Here is a 21,714-nt window from a genome sequence, read left to right as displayed (position 1 = left end):
TCTACAACACTATCAATCCCTGATACTTCAGAGTTCTTTACAAGTAATAATTTTTATTAATACAAGTATAAAATCAATTAGATCATTTTCTGCCCCCAAATGTAGAAGCCATTATGAAAATTTTAAAAGAACACTGACACTGTTTTTAAAATTCAACCTTACTACCTCTCATTACTTAGTTGTCTTCTATACCAAGAAGAGGTATGAAGTTGAGTTTTGTTTTTCCAAAGCTGCTGTTTTAGCTCATCTGGGAAGTATCATTTTCATCTCTGTAACTGGGTCTGGAACTTCCTGGTCACTTTCGGATTTAGTCTCAGCATTTTGATGTCTTTTGTTCACAGACCTTGAAGTGGCTACACCTTTACTCCATCCTTTCTCATTCTGATTAATGGCCATGGTAGTAGTATCAGGGTCCAGTGCTCCCACAAACTGGTCATTATGTTCATGACTTCCTTTGTTCAGCTGTATCTTGATTTTCTCTAAGGTTCTCAAACATGTCCTATCTTTTACTTCCTCAAGAATCTCATCCAAAAGAACAATAAGTTTTTTTTTGTAGAACAGTTACTAAGTTCTAAAGAATTCAAGGCTTTTACATAAATGCAAATTTCTGGTGCACATGGACTTATTAAGATTTCATTGCAAAATTTTATGGTCAAATTATCATGAACCATCAAAGCCTGGTAGTCTTGGGAGTTTCTAGCTTGAGGTTTCAACCCACTTGATTTTGTCAAGTCTACGAGTAGTTTAGCTACATTAGCAATATCTATTGTGAATCTTAAAAAATTCTCAGACCCTACTTCATAAGGTTAGGATTGTGAACCTTAAAAATTCCCCATTGGGACCATTCCCCATTTGGGCAGTGAACTCTACTTAGATCAGGAATGTGAGAACTCTACTTCACCATACTTAAGCATACCTTAGGGGAAGATAAAGTTGTAAACTCCTTGCTGAACAATGAAAGATACTTAAACCCATACTTATAGTAAGACAAAAGTTCTTAAGCTATGCCCATTTTGGGTTTGTTGAATAATTGGGACAAAAGGGTGCTAAGTACCTATAAAGGTCAGACAACTTGTGAACTTACAAGGAGCAAAGAGGTGAAAACTTACTCAGAGATTCTAGTCTACTCAGGTGTGAATTTCTCAAAAAGATTAGTCTACTCAGGGGTGAACTAAGAATGGTCTGTCCTTTGAAAAATGTCTACTGTGATTGGTAGATATAAGGACTTAGGGGAGGTGACATAGGAGAAAATGCCCTTTAAATAGGAGCTCAGATTCATTCAGAGAGGCATTCAGATTGAGGATTGAGCTGGTGGAGGCAGCTGAGATGATGCTGGCCTGGTGTCACTAGAATCCTTGCTTGGACAGATCTTATGGTGAGTGATTAAGGACTGACTGATCTTTCTCTTAAGGGCTTAGGCCTGGGTTGGCCAGGGCTGCCCTGGGCTGGCCTATCCCTTTGTCATTATTCTCCTTTTTCTCTCTTTCTCTCCTTTTCTTTAATTCCTCATTTGAATTAATTAAAATCTCTATAAAACCCAGATGACTTGGGTATATTTGAATAATTGGGAATATTTCCCTGGCGACCACCTTATATTTGATTTAAAAACAAAACACTGTAGTGAAAACATATTTCCTGCGGTCACAACTTACTCATCCAATCTTATATCTACTACAATTTAAGTCTTCCACTATTTAATCACTACAGTTTATGACAACCAACAATTTTAATTATAACACTATTTAGCTAAAGAAGATGCAGACACATTAACCAGCATTTTCAGATTTTGGTCTTCGAAGTACTCTTTATTAGTCCTACTTGAATAAGCAAATATAGGGAAGAAAATCCTTAGACAATGTCAAAGTTGAATATCCTCTTCTGTCACAGGATTGTACTACAACAAGACAAGAGAAAGAAGTTGGCTACTAACTATTTATCCAGAGAACAACTTGACTAGTCCTTCTGCAGCAGCTGTCCAGAGCTCAGAAACCTCACTGTCTAAAAAACTAGAGAAGCTTCAGGATGTTCTTAGCAGAGGCAACTTCTTCCTCCACAGCCTTTATTTGTAGTTCAAGGTCAGGATCAACACCATCTTCAGTTATCTCTGCTTCTCCACCATTGAAGTCCTTGACTTTTTTGGATTTAAATGGATCAGTCCCAAACATTAGCTGGTCAAAAACTACTTTGAGAGCACTTATTTTTATTGTGTCATCATCAATTTACAAAACCTGTAATAACAATGCAAAATGTTTACTGGCAAAAACCTTAGTTCTGTAGACCACAACAACCTAAGCACAAAACACTCATATTTCTCACTGAAGGATGAATACTTGTTATTCCAGGAAGAATCAAAGAGTCAATAATGAATGGTCATGCTTATGCCTGTAGAAATAAAGATCTGTTTCAGAAGTTCATAGCATAAAATTAGACATTTCTGTATTGTTTCAGGATCACTCTTCTCTGTGTGAACTCCCATAATCTCAGGTTGTTCTGTTGCTTTTATTAGGTCTAATTTGGCATCTTCTAGTTTTTTTATTCTCTTTTAAAAGGGATGCATGATTAAAGTCCTATAGAGTAATGTGTTCCTCCAAAGCTTCCTTGGCTTCAATAAGCTTCACTTTTACTTCTGCCAGTCTGAGCTCTTTTGTTCTCGTTTCAACAGAATCTTCAGATACATCAGCAGTGACCATGGGTTCCCAGATCTCTGAAATGATTTCTGTAACAATCTGTGTCTTCCTAATATCATCATTAAGGAGCTAAAGCAGCATCTCAACCAGGGAAGAAACCAAGGAAATTGAGGGAGTTGGTAGAGTAAGACTCTCCTGCAGGACAGCCAATAATTGCTTTCTTCCTCCTTCTTCATTGGTATCCAAGTACTTGATAATTAGAATCAGTTGCTGACCTATAAACTCTTTTGTCATTGGATTTTCTATAAGATAAAAATATCTTTTTTTTCCCCTTCAGTCACAACTGGAATGTTCTGAATATAACTCAAAAGATATTTTGCATAAAAAGCCGCTTCTGGCAAAATCTGCTCTAAGAAAGTTTCCCCTTCATCTCCTTTAGATTTCAGATATTCACAAAGAACTCTCCAGTACAAAGCAATTTCAGGAGTGAGTGTTTCCACAGGGATCAATGTCTTGCCATCACTGTTTTTACAAACTCCAGCAGTTCACTAAGGATTCATAGCAAGCAAGACCTTCAGGATTGAGTCTGCAACCCCAGGGCAGTTTTCTGCATCCAGTTGATGAAGAAACTGTAGGCTATCTCCTTCAGTGAAATGTAACCAAGACTTTAGTTTCTTCTGCCTAACTTCTTTCACAGCCTCTGATCTGTCTTCAAGTCCTTGTTGAAGAAGCTTTACTTTCTGAGCTATAGATAAAGCTCTCATATGAACCTTTTCAGTTAAAATCTGATATGCCAGCTTCCTGACAGCCTCTTTCACATCTCTGGTGTGTCCAACAATATTTTACAAAGTCTTTGCTGATGGAGCAATACAAAATAATACCCATGCCTCACTTCTGAATTGGAATCATTTTCAAGTAAGGAACTGTAAGCATTAACTACAGGACAGTCATCATCCTTGGGATCCTGAAGTCTAGCAAGAGCTAAAACTCCCTGAATCCTCACATTTGGAATTCTATCTTTCACTCTAATCAACATGACTTCATTAATTTTATCAAACAAATAATCATCAATCCGGGCGTTTTCCAGCATACTTCCCAAAAGTTTATTTATAAGGTAACACACTCTAAATCTAACTGCATTACTATTTGCTTCATGAGACTACAGGAGAAAAGTAAACAAATAATTTAAAAGAGAATTTTTTCATCTTCATCATCATCTTCTTTCTCTGACTGGTTGTCTCTACTTTCAAGGTACTATATTTGTACCCATGTAACATCAAGAGATCTAGGGGAGGGACAACTAAGTTACACAGTAGATAGAGCAGTAGGTCTGAGATTGGGAGGACCTGGGTGCCACAGGCAAGGTCCAGCCTCACTCGAGACTCCATGGGTTCCTAACAGGTGACAAATGATCAGTCAAGAAAATAACAAACAGAAGACAGCTGTATATTTATGGCCATGGGCATGCTTTGCATCTGATAGCTGCTCTGGCATCCCCAGGCTTGATGTTTATTTTTATACCCAGTTTCTTGGCACACAGATACATTACCTAACACATATGTCTAAATGAAGATAATTGGAAAAGTGATATATTAACTTTTAACAAATCACTTGATTAACATTCTGTATTCTTGTATTGTGATTACAGATTCTTGATAGCATAAAGGTTTCACACAAGATAAATGATTTTGTCACAGGTGACTTAATTTTCTCATTACCCTGTGAAAAGTTTTGAGCTTACAATCAAGGAAAATTACTTCTTACTTTTAATAAAAAGGAATAATTAATCAGAAGTTCTTAAAGACAATTTGACAATCGTATCATTGAGGTTGAGAGGTACTGGGAACACAATTCAGATTTAATATTAGACTGATCATTTTTCAGGATTTACTAGGGTGTTTCTCATTGGCGAGTTACTGGTTTCTGAAGTCGAGTCACTGAGGCATGTTGAAGCTTAGTGTACCTATATATTTTATATGGGCCTTTATGATTGATTTGTATGCTTGGCTTCATGAGAATATGTTTCTGTAAGTGGGAAAGTTCTGGGCTTGTCTTGTAGCTACGGTTTTGCTGGGAATTATGTACCTAAGTAAAAGTTAACCCATGGTAGTGTTTTGGGATTGGGTTTGAGGGTCTGATCTTTTGGTTATGTTTTAGAGAATTAGGGCACAGTATTTTGCTCTTGCATTATTCCTTCTGAGACTAGGGGAAATAATAATCATGTCAATTCCTTAGGTAAGGGATGTTAATGAGAGAGGTCATGCAAGGGGGACTGAGTGGGCAATCACATCTTGCCAAGGGCTACTCTGTGGCCTCCTTAGCTACCACGCATAACTCTGTCAAGGTGTCCTGGCCTGATGGCTCCCAGCACCTGGGTTCAAATCTGGACTCACATTCTTGCTAACTGTGTCACCCTGGGAAAGTCATTTAACCCTGATTACCTAGCCCTTACTACTCTTCTGTCTTTGAATTGATGCTAAGACAGAAGATAAAAGTCTAAAATTAAAAAAAAGAGATCTAGGGAAAGGCCCCATGACCCATATGGACCTCCACTGGAGGTTTAATTTTTTCTTAAATTATTTATTTTTCTAAATTTTTTATTTTTCTGTACTTGACCAAATATCAGTGGCTCCCTTCTTCCTCCAGAATTCTCCCTTTCCAATTCCTCCATGCATTTAAATAAGTATGTTCAAATGGAATAAAATATATACATTGGTCATGTCTGAAGATGCCTAGTTTTCTGTCTTGTATCTATCAACTCTCTGTCAAAAGGTTAGTAGATAGCTTCATCAAGTAGTCAGTCCTCTGAGACTATGATTATTTTTCCTAAAATCAGGAATGCAGAAACAAAAAAGAAAAAGAAACAATATATACTCACTGACACACTTCAACTAGATCAGTGGTTCTCATCCTTTCTAATGCCATGATCCCGCAATACAGTTCCTCATGTTGCAGTGACCCCAAACCAAAAAATTATTTTGGTGGTTACTTCAAAACTGTAATCTTGCTACAGTTATGATTCTGAATGTAAATATGTGATATGCATTATGTATTCTCATTGCTACAAATTGAGAGGTTGAGAACCACTAAGCTAGATGAAAGACAACAGTCAAGGATATGATGTAACCATGTTGGATAATTGTTCAATTTTTCATGTGAACATTTTCAGCTGGAAAATCAATTTGCATCAAACAATTCAAGGCTCAATTTGAAAAATATAAGAGAAAATGTTAATAATGCAGAGAAAACTTTAAAATGTTGGTAGAACTGTGAACTGGTCCAATAATTCTGAAAAATTATTTGGAACTATAACCAACATCATTTGCATTTTCTAGAAAGCTCATTGTTAAATATTTATCAGCTCAATCATGAAAATAGGGCATCTAATCCTCCCAGAACTCACCACCCCCATACCAACCTGGCAGCTTACTCTCAGCCAGGAAGCAAAGATGGCCCACAGAAGGGACTACTCATTTTATATATATACTCAGTTATGACTCAGCAATTCCAAAATCATCAGTCTTTCTGACTCCTCAGCCAACTAAAAGACTCTTCAGCTCCGCATAGTACCCAGTCCTCAGTCTCTCACAGCTAGAAGTAGGCTCACCAAGCTCCATGCATGGCTGAATTGGAAAGTAGGTAGTTTCAGCAGCATAGAGATCCAAAACAATCCCAAAGGACTCATGTTGAAAAATGCTATCTGCCTCCAGAGAAAGAACTGAAGGAATATTAATGCAGATCAAAACATACTGTATTTCACTTTCTTTCTTTCTTTTTTTGTTTTAGATTTTTCTTCCAGAAAAGGACTAATATAGAAAAAATTTTATATGACTATGCATGTAAAATCAATATCAAAAATTGTTTACTGTCTCACTGAGGTGGAGAGGGGAGAATTTGGGACTCAAATTGAAAAAAATTTAAATGTATTTTTATAAATACTGGGGAGGGGTGTTTTTTTGTTTGTTTGTTTTAAAGAAAAGAAAGCAGAAAATATCTATGTGCTCTCTGGGCTGCACTGCTAATATATGTCCATGGGACTTTTTAAATTCACCTTCTTTCATATTTTGAGCTCCTGGAGAGCAGAGATTCTCTGTGTCTCTATCTCCATCCCTCTTGTCTGTTTGTCTCCTATTAATTCCCAGAGCTCAGCACAGTTCCTGGCATATTGTAAATGTTTAATAAGTGCTTGCTGAGGGGGCAACTAGGTGACTCACTAGATTGAGGGCTGGTCCCAGAAATGGGAGGTTCTGGGTTTAAATCTGGCCTCATATACTTCCTAGCTATGTGACCCCGGGCAAGTACTTGATTCTTACTGGTCTTTTGCCTTGAAACCAATACATAGTATTGGTTATAAGATGGAAAGTAAGGGTTTGGTTTTTTTTTTACAAATAAAAAAAGGTTTGTGGATTTCCATTGACATGCTCTCAAGGACTGGAATCCAAAGGTGAAGAGATCATTTGTGAGCAAAGATACAGAGGTGGGAGGGCTCCTGTTTTATGACTCACTTGGTATTGATAATCAGAAGATCCCTGAACAAAGTTGTGATTATATTTATTATATATTGCATTTCATTACATCTATTAAAGAACTTTAAGTGATCTTGAAAACATACATGGAAAACTATTCATTGGAGAAGTCTTTAAGGCTATATTTTGCCTTATTTGGGGAGAAGGTTAATCAATAAACACAGAGTATGCCAGGATCCTAAGTCTAGATCTTTTAGTAGTGTGTACGTGAATATATGCTCTGCTGTAGGAAATCACCTATGAACCATTTCCTATTTCCTTCTCATTTTCTTAAAAGATATAAAAGCTTCAGATAGATATAAAAGATTCAGTATACTTCAGAAAGTAGATACATAAATTGATAGCTGATGGCTTTTGAGCACTTTATTTTTGGTAATAATATCATCCATTTTCTCTCTCAGTGCTTTGGTATTTTCTCCTTGAGATATCACAAAAAGTGATCCCTCATTACTTTCAGAATTGGATAGCTTTAGCATGGATCTGAGTATACTTAGTTTGGATCAGGCATTCTTCACAACATCATTTTCTTAAGTGTGATTTCCATATCTCCATAGATATCAGTTTGAACTTCAAAACAGAGGTCAAAGATAGCTTTTCTATCACTGTTGACTAGAATAGATGACTAGAACTCATAAATTTGTTTCCTTTTCTATTTGTTGTCCTCCTAAATTCAATCAATCAGTTAATATTTCATTACCACCTACTACATGCCAGGCACTATGCTGAGTGCTAGAGATATACAAAAAGAGGTAAAAGTTGGTCCCTGCCCACAAGGAGCTTATTGTTTAATGGGGAAGACAATATGAAATAAATACATACAAATCAAGATATATACAGGATAAATAGAAAATAACAGAGAGAAGGCACTGGAATTAAAAGAAGCTGGAGAAGGATTTCTGAAGAAGGTACAATTTTAGTTAGGACTTAAAGGAAGCCAGGGACATTAGTAGTTGGAGTAGAGGAGAACGAACATTCTAGGCATGAAGGACAGCCAGAGAAAATGACAGGAGCCAGGATGGAGTGTCTTGTTTGTGTCATAGCCAAAAGGCCAGTGTCAGTCACTAGGCTGAAGAAAACACGTCAGGAAATAAGGCAAAAGAAGACTGGAAAGGAAAGCAGGGGCTAAGTTTCGAAGAGCTTTGAATGACAAACAGCATTTTGTATTTGTTCTTGGAGGCAAGAGGAAGCCACTGGAGTTTACTGAATAAGAAGGTAACATGTTGGACTTTAAGAAAAGTAACTGGAAGACAGATTGGAAAAGGGACAGACTTGAAACAGGCAGATAATAATCCAGGTGGTAGTGTCAGAGGAGAGAAGGGGGTATAGTCAAAAAGATATTACAATGATGAGATTGCCAGGTCTTGGTAACAGCTTGGATTTTGAGGTAGGGGGTAGGAATGTGAGAGATGGTACCCAGGATTTTTCATATAAACACTCTCTTCTGTGATTTAACTTAGTTGGGTTTCACACTAATCTGATGATATTCCCTTTTTCTCTTCCACTGTTTATGATTTTGTATAGAAGTGCTTCTTCTATTCTTCTTTCATTCTCACCCACAATGAGTTTGCACACTAATCTCATATTGCCTTTAGTTTCCATGTCATTCTACTCGATAATAGTAAGAATCAGCTGGGCCTGATAGTTTCAGGGCTCTCTTGACCTCCTTGTTGTGGTATCCGTTTCAAATGGAAATGGAAATAACCAAAGTCACCCCATTTTCCATTTCTATTTTCCATTTTTTTCATCAACAGCTTGTGTGAAGTTTCTGATTAGTGCTATTATAATTGTATAGATTATAAATTCATTTCTGTTAAATGTCAATTTATTATTTTTTTAAGGTAGCTTGATTCTATAATTTATGTCAATTTTCCCTCTTAGTTGCATCCTGTTTTCATACTTTATAAACATGGCACTTTGTGACTTTGAGCCAATGATAAAAAAATGGAGTAGGAGAGACAGGAATAGGGTGCTGGAGAGCCCTCCAGTTTGATGCTGATTTGATATTTATTCATTATCTAATTGTTTCACAGTACTGATGAAGAAGTAGTTCAAGTGGTTTGTATTTTGTAGACATGACATCAATGACAGGGAACATAGAGAGCAGAAATTAATACCCAATTCCAGGATCTGTGGAGCAGCTATGATTCTAATAGCATTCTGAAAAAGAGAAATAAGGCTCAGATTTTCCTTGATGCATTGCTTGGGAGGGAAGGGCCACAGGTGAATTTTTCTAGAGCTGCTTCCATCTTTACAACTCCCTATGCCTCTTTTTGGTTACTTCTTTTGTTCTTTTCCCACTCTGTTCTTTCCTTCTCTTGTGTTATAGTCTATCAGTGGGATCCATGAACACTATTTTCCTTTGCTGGTGACTTTTGGCAGAAGGTAGCTCACATTTATATTGGCCTTTCCTCACAACCACCCCATGAGAGGTGGCAAGTGCAAGCATGATAATGTCCATTTCACAGATAAGGAAATTAAAGTCTTTGATTTGCTTATGAACACCCAGTTATTAAGTGTCACAGGTAGACTTCAGAGTCAGATCTTCTGGCTCTAAGCCAAGGACTATATCCACTACACCATGATGCCTTTTGGGAACAATTCGAAAATGATGTGTTCATATGAGATCTCCCCAAAGTCTCAGTGCTATTCTAATCTATTAAAGTTTAGAACTGTATTAAGACTTTTGAGACATCGTGTATATATGCAACTTGCTATAGAACAAAGTGAACTTCTAAGGGTGAAGGGGACACAGAGTAAAAATTGTTATCCATGGGACATGTTCTGCCAAGGCAGGTTCCTGGAAATGTACTTCTGCAGAATCCTGCAGAACCCTTACCTTCTTTTGGCTTTCAATTAAAGTACAATCTAATTCACTCTCCTCTTAGACCTACCTCCTACCATTTGCTTATCCTCTCTCCTCCAATTATTTTGTCCTATACTTTTCTGTGTATCCATTACATCCAAAAGTAGACTATAATCTCCCCGAGGTAAGGGACTGCATCATTTTTTATCTTTGTTCTCTTAGCACTTAGCACACTGTCAATACCTTACTCATAGTAAAAGCTTACACTAAAAGGATGAAATTTAAGACAACATCAAGGGATCAAGTCATGTCCATTGGCATGGTGTTTTTTTTTTTAATTCATAAAGCGAATAGAAATGATAGGATGAAAATGTTTATTTCAAAGTAAAAGTATAATGTTTTGTATTAATCCACTCACTTGGACTTTCTAGTAATAACAATAATTATAATTATGAACAATAACAAATAATAGTAATAAATGTTTGTTGAATTGAATTTTCAGGCTGTCACAAAAAATATCACAAAGAGAGAGAAAAGTACCTTGGGTAAAAATATAAACCAGCAAAGGCCCAGCCCTTTTTCCCCATGCTTACCAAAGATAGCATATCTAAGATGAGAGATTTAGAACTGGAACAGACTTTAGAGGTCTTTCATTTTACACATAAAGAAATCAAGACCCAGAGAAATGAGTTGACTTACAATCAATTTGAACCCAGTTTCTTTGCATCCAAATCCATCACTTCTTCCTGTGAGATTCCATGAGATTTATCTAGGAAAAAGGAGTTACACACCTATTTGATAGTGGTTCGAAGTACACAATTCACTAGGTCATACATTTAATCACCACTAGACTTTTTCTGTATAAGATCAACAAATTGGGTCAAGCTCGCATGCATGCCTGGCATCCTGTTTCTCAAGCAGCTAAGAAGTAAGAAATGCTGAATGACTGAAAATAATTGCAACAGTAGCCTAATGGTTATTTATACTCTTATCCCAGTGGCTAAAGCTATTCACAAAGAAGGAAGCAGAAAACTTCCTCTAAATTCCTGCTGCTTCATCATAAAACTAAATCACATCTTCATTAAAGTACATAAGACTGAACATCATAGTTCTCTTTTCATACATGACAATCCATTCTTTCCAGAAAAAAAGCGACTATACTTACAAACATAATTCAATGGTGAGAAATTATTCCTATATTTTACAACAAAAGGATTTCTTTGTTAGCATTTACAACTCTAATTTATTACAGTTAGTACATAGAAATAATTAAGCTCGGGAAGGGAAGGGTACAAGCACTTATTAAGCACCTATGATGGGCCAGGCCTAATGCTATGTGCCTTACAAATATTATCTCATTTGATCTTCACAACAACCACAAGAGGTAGGTGTTATTATTATCCCCATTGTACAGATGGGAAAACTGAAGAAGACAAAAGTTGAATGACTTGTTTAGGGTAACAGAGCTAGTAAATGTCTAAGGCTAGATTTGAACTCAGGTCTTCCTGACTTCAGGCCCAGTGTTCTATGCACTGAGCTACCTCCTGGGACACACACATCATTTGCCATATTTCCTTGTTCTGGGTCATTGTGACTCCTCTTGTTTGTTATGTTGTCAAGATATGTAATTTTTTTTCAGAATGTTTTCTGTTTTTGTAAGTTTCTATTATACTGTTTTGTATAAAATATGCTATGCAGTTGGATGAGAGTTATCAGTCTGTACATCTTGAATGAAAACTGCAAATATACACCAAGCTACAAATAGACAATCTAACAAAAGGAGAGTAGAATAGAATGCACCCAGGAAATCATGTGGTAATTTTAATGACTCAGTTTCTCTTGAAACAAATGCCTATTTGGGAAAATATCACTCTTCTTTCAGTGATGGGGTAGAACTAGTCATGGAAAACCAGCCTCCAAAGAAATGAAGTTGAAGATCATCCAAAGAAAAATGGAGAGGGGGCAGCTAGTGGATAGAGGGCCAGGCCTAGTGATAGGAGGTTCTGAGTTCAAGTCTGACCTCAGACATCTTCTAGCTGTGTGACCCTGGGAAAGTCATTCAACCTCCTTACTCCTCTTCTGTCTTGGAACCAATACACAGTATTGACTCTAAGGTAGAAGGTAAGGGTTTAAAAAAAAAAAAAGAAATGTAAAAGGAAGGGCCTCCAGCATGTCAGGTGGGACTCCTAGGATGGATGGAAAGGAGTGGCATAGGATGGGTAGGCATGAATGGAATGTGACTCATCTCATTGGTGTTCATGCCTCCATTAATGAGATCACAGATCCATTCATCTGTTGCTTCTGAGATGGAATATCAGGATTATGAAAAATACTTCAAAAACAGTCTTCAGCTGCTGTCTCATTTATTACCAAAAAGTGGGTGAAATTCTAATCATACTCCCCCTGCTCACAAATGTAGCCAGCCAACATAGTGCTGTTTTGTGACTCTAATTCATGATGATGTACTGGATTATTATGGTTCTCTGTGCTGCTATCTTCTCCTAGTAATTGAAAAATCCCAGGAAGGCAGGGACCCTCTGAGTGTTTAAGCATATTCTCCAGGAGATGCTGTGTTAGGGAACTGGGGAAATAACAAAGAAAATCAGTCTTTGTCTTCGGGGGGCTTATGTGCTACGGGAAGCACACTCATTCAGAGAAATAAGTGCATGATAATTTGGGGGAGGGGAGAGAGCATTCCCAACTGGGGGGGGGGGCACCAAAGGATTCGCCTACTAGATGACACCTGACCCTGGAGCTGTGCTGTAAGCCCAGCAATTGATTCTAAGAGTTTATGGAGGGAGTACATTCCAGACAAAGAGGACAGCTTGGGGAAGGGAAGCGAAGGGAAATGGCATGCCAAATTTGGGGAACAAGTGGGCCAATTTGACAAGAATGTAGAAATTCAGGAAGAGAAATAATGTGGGATAAATCTGGAAAGGTAGGATGGAACCAGATGGTGATCAAGCTTTAAATGGCAAATTGCATTTGCATTTTAACATAGAAGGAAAAGGGAACCACTGAAGCCTTTTTTTTTTTGGTAAGGAGTTTATTCCTACACTGAAAGAAATGCTAAACATGGAAGAACTGATGCACAGTTCACAGCATTTACAAAATTCAGGAACTGTAGTTATAATAAGCATGGGAAGTTAATATTTAACTACAGTATAAATACAATAAATTGGGAGACACATTTAATTTGCTTCAAAACATAATGCAGCTTTGCAAGTACTATAGTGTTTTAGATTTCATCTCAGCATTGCCTTATCTAACCACTTCTGGCATTCTGGCCAATAAAGAAACTTCTCCCTAGATGAACTACTGCTGTTTTGTGGAAAATGTAGCTGCTCTACCCACAGGCCTCTGTGGACCCTCAAACCTTTCGCAATTCACAAAGTTGCTGCCAATCCTGGACACATGAACCTAAGACCAGGAAAGAAAAAACACAAAACAGATAACATAGCCACATCTAAATGGCCATAAGGGGGCCAAGTGGTGAGAGAGGAAAATTTTTTTTCTCTTACCCAACTCTGGGAATCCAGCTGGAACCAGTAGACATGATTCACAGCCTCAAAGGGTTTTCTAGACCTTTTGATGAAAACCGTCTACCGTGATCTTCTGGCTCAGCAGAAAATGAAGGGAATCTTTAGTTAAGTAATAAGTATTTGTTAAGATTACTGTGGGCCCAGCACTGTGCTAAGTGCTAGAGATACAAAGAAGAAAAAAACTATTTCTGCTTTTTCTGAAAAAAACTTCATATATAAAAATCAGTACCTATAGGACTTATGAGAAAGAATGCTATCCACATCTAGAGAAAGAACTGTGGGAGTAGAAATCCAGAAGAAAACATATGATTTATCACTTGTTTATGTGGGTATATGATTTGGGGTTTGAGTTTTAAAAGATTACTCTATTACAAAAATGAATAATATGAAAAAAAAAGAAAAAAATCAGTACCTGCAAGCCAAATACAGGGTCAATGTAAAATATCCATAGATGGGCAAACCCCTCATTGATGAGTCACTTACAGCTGTGTTGCAGATTCCTTTGTCCATCTGGTAAAGCCTGGGGGACCCTTTCTCAGAATAATGTCTTTAAATGAATAACGTAGGCTTGCAAAGGAACCAACCATATTGAAATCCATCTCTTTTTCTTGGCCTATCTAACCCTTACCTTTTTTCTGAGAATTAATACTAAGTATTGGTTCCCAGGTAGAAAAGCAGTAAGGGCTAGGCAATTTGGGATTAAGTGACATGCCCAGGGTCACATAGCTAGGACATATCTGAGCTCACATTTGAACTCAGGACCTCTTGACTCCAGGCCTGGTGTTCTATCCACTGGGCTACCTTGCTGCCCCTTAGCAAAACATTTTTTAAGTTTACAAATTCCAGATTAAGAAGCTCTGAGCCAGAGAATATCTATACATGCTCTGTAAAACCCACATTCCTGATAATTATAGAATCATGGAACCAGAGAGGTGGAAGACACCTCAAGGCCACATAGTTCAAAGTACATCTTGAACAAATCTCTAGTACAACATGCCCCATAAAAGATAATCTGGCTTTTGCCCAAAGACCTCTACTAACTCTTGCTTGGGGGCATTTGAGAGGCAACCAGCTGAGAGAGGGAAAGGGCATGAGCTTTGTTAGGCTCTTCCCCTACAAAATGAATTTTTCTGGCTAAAAATAGGAGAAATAAATGTGTTCTCTTTTTTCCTCTTGAATTCCAATAGGAAAAGAAAAAAAGGAGAGAAGGGAAAAGAGAGGGAGAGACATAGATAGATGGACAGGAGGTAAGGACCAGTGTGGTATAGTATGTGGAAAAAAAATCAATGGATTTAGAGTCACACGACCCCTAGATTCAAATACTAACTCTGTCAATCACACTCATATGACTTTGGGTAAGTCACACTCATAGTCTTTGGACCTCTTTACTCTTGTGCGATATGAGGGAGCTGAACTAGATGAACTATGAAGTTCCTTCAAGCTTAAAATCTATGAACCCTGCCTACTGGATCTTTATAGGAGGGCAGGGGAGAGTGGGTGAAGATTAAATTGTAATTCCTGCCCATTTTTTAGATTTAATCACCAAAAGTGTAAACACCTACTTAAAAGTTGAGTGGGGAGATCTGCCCATTTTTAGATCTAATCACCAAAAGTGTAAACACCTACTTAAAAGTTGAGTGGGGAGATCTGCCCATTTTTAGATTTAATCACCAAAAGTGTAAACACCTACTTAAAAGTTGAGTGGGGAGATCTGCCCATTTTTAGATTTAATCACCAAAAGTGTAAACATCCCATTTAATTGTTAAGTGGGAGGTCTGTGACCCATGTATGCAATAGTGGGTGACAAATCAGAATCAACTAACTACCTCCCAGCAGTCCTAAGCAAGGCTTTAGACTATGATTTGACCATGTAAAAAGTGGAGGAAGACACAGGAAGTGGCACAAAAGAAAAAGTGTTTTTAAAAGGAATTACAACTTCCTGTGAGACACAGTTCTTTCTTTGGAGTGGAGGCTGGTGGAGAATCTGCTGACTGGATCCAAGACAGTGTTCCTGGTGAGACTATTCTAAAATCTCTTTCTTTGGACTGACACGTGGTGAGTGGAAAGTTGACTCTTAACTGTTGAATTTTCTGGAAAAACTAGCCTCAGGAGGGATTTACCTCTTGAGAGAGAATTCCCCTGGTCCTCAGTGTTGCTGAGGCCTAAGGACTAACTCTCCCTGCCCAGGGTTGAGCCAGGGGCTGGGATTAAATTACTTAGTGCTTAAGTTAGATATTTTACCCTAATCTCTCTCTGATTTTCTTACTTCCCTCTTTCTATATTTTGTAAATAAATCTCTTTGGAATTAATATAAATTCCTGATGACCCTATTTTAAAATATATCCAGTCCAACCTTTTTATATAATAACCCCTTTTACCCTTTACAGTGGGCAAAGTAATTTCCAGCTACCTGAGTGCAGGAACTGCTTCATTTTTAATTAATAATATATTAATAATTGTTTAACATTAAATAAATATGTTATATTGCTAAATAACTAATAATGATATAATATTAATAAAATAAAAACATTTTAAAAAATGGAATCTAAATAAAAATGAAATAATTTAATTCATTTTTAATTTTAATTCTTTCCAGACATACTAGGCACTTAACAAATATGCCTGCTGAGTTCAATTTGGGAGGGGGAGGAGAAGGAAGGTAGAGAGTAAGAGATAGGCAGAATAATACATTTAGGGGACTCTAGACATTGGGAGAGGATAAAGGGATAGAAAAAAATCCTGGCATCCCTTTAGAGGGTGGAAGAGGAAAAATAGAAATCTAACTAGATCTACAACCTTTTTTTATGGGGTCACATTTATATTTTACTTATTCTGTCAAGGGTACTATAAAGATAATTTTAGAATTGTGGCTTGAAATCTAAATTAATTGGTTGCCAGGGGAAAAAATCCCAAATAAAATACCCAAGTCAGTCTGGAAATTTATGCTAATTTTAATTAATATAGAGGGAAGGATTTTAAGGAGGAAGAGGGAAGAGGGTATAGGATTTCTTCCACCTGGCCTGTGCCAGGGGGAGTTCAAGATCTCTGCTGCTAGGTCTCTGAAAGAGATTAGAGGCTTCTAAGATGATAAAATTTGGAAAGTAAAGGAGGAAAAACTCAGCCAGAAACTCACCACTGAACCAGACAATATCTGTCGCCACGCCAAGATGCCAAAAGGCTCTGCAGGCTGCCACCAGCCACCTCACCACTCCTTTTACTCTTGTGTCCCCTCCTCTAAATTTTCACAGCTACCAATCACATCAGATGCTTTTCTCCAGGACTGTCCATTCTTTAGTTATCATCTTTGATTAGATTATATCTTTTTTGAGTTACTTAACACTTCTTTGTTAAGTTCATCTTTTGTTAATTACTTAACCTTTTTGTGATTAATTTACCTTTTATAGGTACTTAACACCTTTTTGTAGTAAGATCTAAAAATAGATTGTAGCTTAAAGTTCTAGCTTCACTATAAAGTAAGAGCTAAGTACCTTCATTGTTCAATCAGGAGATTACAATTTTATCTTCACCATAAAGTAAGATCTAATCAGGGTGGAGTAATTTAAAGTTCACAGTACAGAGAGGGCACTGCCCTTGTGGTCATCAAAGGGGTCCATAATTTCCCCCGTGAAGATCCCACACAGCCTGTAAGTAAAGGAAAAGAGGATGAAGAGAGACTCGCCCCATCCATTTGCTAGGAAATATAATGCTGTACAGTCACCAGCATAGATTCTGCCACCCAGCAGGTTGACCACCTAGATGTGGAAATCAGGCCTCCGAGCATCCCTCGATATTACTGCTCATACAGTAGCAGCAGCTGTGGCTGCTTGGAGCCATGCTCTAGGTTGCATGGCTGGATGTGGCAAACCAGCTTCCCAGTGACCCTGGGTCGGTCAGTCACTTCTAGACTGGTCAGACTGAACCTGTATGTGAGGAAGGGGCTAAATAATAACTAATATTTTTGTAGGGAAGTTAGGTGGCTGGAAAATCTGGCCTGGAATCAGGAAGAGTTCAATTTCAGTCACACATTATCTGTGTGACTGGGCAAGTCACCAAACTACTTAATACAATGGAGAAGTAATGGCACTCCTTTAGGATGGCCCTGCCATTGGAGAAGGAATTGGCAGTAGGTGGGTCCAGGGCCAGATTGGGTCCAAGCAGCACCAAAAAGGAGGGAGGGGGAGATTGCTGTGAAGATTAAAGGAAAGGGGAGGAGGAGAGGGGAGGTGCATGTACGGAGAGGGGGGGAGACACCTAGATGGCAGAGGAGGGAGGAAAAGGGAGGAGGAGGAAGGAGGGGAGAGGGAGGGAGGCAGGATCCCCGGGGTGGAGAAAGAGACCCGGCCCCAAAGGGAGGAGAGAGACTGAGGTCTTACAAGATCCCTTTAAGAGATCTAGCGGTCTGCGGCCCTGATCGTCTTCCTCTGGGAATTCGGACTGATCCTTGGCTGCCTCCTTCTGGAGGGTGGCTCTGGTGCAGTAGTCATGAACTTGGTTTTCGGCTTAGCCACGCTAAAGATTCTTGAACCTGAGAGCTAGCTGAACATCCCTATCGGTTGAGATGAGTACAGTACTTGGGCAAATGTGTGGAGGATGGATTGGAGAGGGAAGAGACTGAAAACAGAGACCAATTAGGAGGCAATTACATTAGTCCGAGGTGGTCGCACTTGGAGATATTGTGGAGGAAGGACTGACCAGACTTGGAGCCTGGATGGCCAGGCCTGTGGGTGACTGAAGAGTTGAGGATAAGGGCAGTGGATAGCATAAAACAGAAAAGCTTTTTTAAAAAATGTTTTTTAAACCTTTACCTTCCCCGTCTTAGAATCAATACTGGGTATTGGTTCCAAGCCAAAAGAGCAGTAAGGGCTAGACTGGGGGTTAAGGGACCTGCTCAAGGTTCTACATCAAGGAAGTGCCTGAGGTTATATTTGAACCCAGAACTTCTCCTCTTTAGGCCTGCTTCCCAATCTACTGAGCCACCCAGCTGCCCCTTGACAAGCTTTAGCATGAACAAAATCAGTATAACTAAAATTTAGAAAGAAAAGTTGTTAACCCAGGGAAAATCTTTATAATATATCTCCAGTAAAGGTCTGATATATGTGTATAAATGTAGACACGCGGGAAATTGATATAAATATCCAACAATAAGAGTTCAATAGATAACTAATTAAAAGATATGAACAAGCAGGTCCAAAAGAAGAAATACAAACTATTAATGGACACCTAAAAGAAAGCCCCATCATTAAGAACTAAAAATGCATATTAAACAATTCTGGTTTCACTTTGAACCCATCAGATTGCCAAAGATGATCCGAAATTAAGATGATCAGTTAGAGAATCCCTGGGACAGTAGGCACATTAGCACACTGCTGGATGGAAATATGTGCTGGACCAACCCTCTCTAGAAAATAGCCCAAAGTCACATAGCCTGACAAATACTACTACAAGACATAGACCCCCTAAAAGTCAAAGATGTTACAGCTCACAGTTTCATAGACAATCTTCTTTCTTGAATTTCTTGATATTAAAATAATTCATGTTTGTGTTAAATTTAATAATAAAAAATAAATTTAATTTTATATACAGTCACAGGTTTAATAATTGAAGAATAACTTCTGAATGTTCACTTCCAGAGAATGAATTGAGAAGTGGAAATATGAAAGACAATTTATATATTTTGCCAGATGATGCCTTGAATTAAATACATACATACATACATACATACATACAGGCCTGGAAACAGGAGGTCCTGGGTTCAAATGTGGCCTCAGACACTTCCTGGCTATGTGACCTGTAGCAAGTCATTTAATTCCCATTGCCCAGCCCTTACCATTTTTCTGCCTTGGAACTGGAATGGGGTGCAGGGTCCCCTGAACGCCCCACGTCTCCAAAGCAGTGATGGTGAACCTTTTAGAGACTGAGTATTGTGTGCTCCCCACTCCAGAGACTTAGTGCCACTTCCTCCCTATCCCAGACAGGGGAGGGAGGAAGTGCTCCATTGGGCTGCTGGGCAGAGGGGTCGATAAAGTGAAAAAATGTCCTCAGGTGAGATGGAGAGGGGAAACGGGGCAACTCAGCCCTTCCAAATACCTCTTTTTTTAGTAATGAACTCTGGTCACTGAGAGTGCACTTGTCCACCAAGAGGGCTCTGTGTGCCATGGCTCTAGAGCAGTGGTGGCAAACCTATGGAACAGATGCCAAAGAGGGCACTCAGAGCTCTGTGGGTACTAGGTCACCATCCCTCCCCACCCCCCACTCCCATCCCCAGAGTTTGTTACTAGGGCAGGGAGAGTGGTGGAGCTGTTTTCCTCTCCCTCTGCCCCATGCCTGATGACATTTTTTCATATGCCCTGCCCCTCTGCCCATTAGCCCAATGGGAGCACACAGGGGGTAAGGTGGGTGGCTCACAGGAGGCAGAGCTGGAGGGGAGCAGAGCACTCAGGCCACTTCTCCCCTCCCCCCAACTCTCTTTGAACTTTCCTTACTTCACCTGCCCCTCTGCCCAGCAGCCCAATAGGAGCACTTCTCTCCCCCTAACATGTGGGTGGGAAGGGGTCTGGCACTCAGTCTAGGGGAAGGCAGGGCCCAGCACTCCATCTCTAAAAGGTGCATCATCATTGCTCTAGAGGAATCCCAGGTTAGAAAGAGTAGTGAGGGGGGTAGCTGGGTGGCTCAGCGGATTGAGATCTAGGCCTAGAGATGGAAGGTTCTGTGTTCAAATTTGACCTCAGACACTTCCTAGCTGTGTAACCCTGAGCAAATCCCTTAACCCCCATAGCCTAGCCCTTACAGCTCTTCTGCCTTGGAACCAATACTTAGAATTGATTCTAAGATGGAAGGTAAAGGCTTAAAAAAAAAAAGAGTAGCGAGGAATTCCATTGTCCCAGATCCCAGGAATGGAGGTGGCTAAAGAAAGCCAACCTAGGTATCACTAAAGAGACAACAGCATTAACAAAAGATTCTCTAAGAAATGCATTTCCTTTTGTTTTAGCATGGATGCATTGGATTCTATACCTTTGCTTATACCCCAGACACCAAGGTACCTCCTATAGAAATGCCAATCCTCCTGGTTTGTTCTCCACACCTCTCTTCCCAGTCATGTAGTCTCTGCTTCTTTAAGGTATAAAAATCCTGGATCGCTTCTCCCCAGCTTAGGCAGACTTTACTTGCACTTACCTCGAGGCCATTCATTCAATTAATTCCTCCATTTTAAAAGATTTTTTGGAGCCAGTCTGGAAATTCTTTAAGTAGGCACTCTCCCAGACCAGATAACATCCAGCTTTCCCTCAGCAGAACCAATGCACAGTATTGATTCTAAGACAGCAAGTAATGTTTAATATACAGCAACAACAACCGACAAAGAAGTTAAATGGGAGAAAATTGAGGGGGGAAAGGCTATCAGGTTTAGCATTTGAAATCTGGTAACCTTGGAGGGAGCAATTTCAGTGGAGTGGTGGGAGCAGAAGCCAGATTGCAAGGGGGTGAAGAGTGGGAAAAGAAGAAGTAGAGGCAAAGCTTTAAAGGTTTGTTTTTGGTTTTCTTTCTTTCTTTTTTTTTTTTGTGAGGAAAGATTCAGCATGATATTATGAGGCACGGTGGGGTGAAGAGATTTTTAAAGAATTGGGAAGACCTGGGCTTTTATATAGTAGATAAATGGAGACTGAAAATGTGAAGGGATGGGAAGAGGGAAGTGATGCCAGATGCAGGATCCTGGGGGAAATGGGAGTAGGTAGGATCAAAGGCAGAACTGTGGAGAGGCTGTTGGCTTTAACTCTTCTCCAAAGACTGAAGGTAAAGGAGAGGGAGGGTTTATGTTGGAGTTTTGAAGGAAAGAAGAGCCTCTATTTTCTCAAAAAACAAAAAGAAAAAAAGGGAAAGTCCTCTACTGAAAAAGATGAGGGTGGTATAGAATGCTTTTTGAGTGAAAAAAGATTTATGCCAAGATTCACTGAGATAAGGACCTCAACTTTTTCCAGAAAACAAATAATTCTTCAGTATACATGAGACCACTGAAATAATAATTGTGGGGTGTAGAGATAGTATGGACTCCTCTCAGGGAAATGACCTGTAGAGACTGAAATTTAAGAGCAGTGTGAAACTGTTAAGGATAATTTTAGCATCGTGACCTAAACTATATTAATTATTTGGTCTCCATGGATATCCCATATATATAAAAAAATACCCAAGTCAGCTGGAAATTTATGATGATTTAATTAATA

At 38.9% G+C, this 21,714-nt stretch overlaps 1 pseudogene; it reads right to left on the bottom strand.

Moving 5' to 3' along the window:
• Positions 1 to 243: 243 nt before the first annotated feature.
• Positions 244 to 19,654, bottom strand: LOC100617434 (condensin complex subunit 3-like; annotated as a pseudogene).
• Between the last annotated feature and the right edge of the window lie 2,060 nt (positions 19,655 to 21,714).

The sequence above is a fragment of the Monodelphis domestica genome, chromosome 2 (genome assembly GCF_027887165.1).
Source record: "Monodelphis domestica isolate mMonDom1 chromosome 2, mMonDom1.pri, whole genome shotgun sequence".
NCBI classification, from domain to species: Eukaryota; Metazoa; Chordata; class Mammalia; order Didelphimorphia; family Didelphidae; genus Monodelphis; species Monodelphis domestica.
This window is presented reverse-complemented; position numbering and strand designations above follow the sequence as displayed.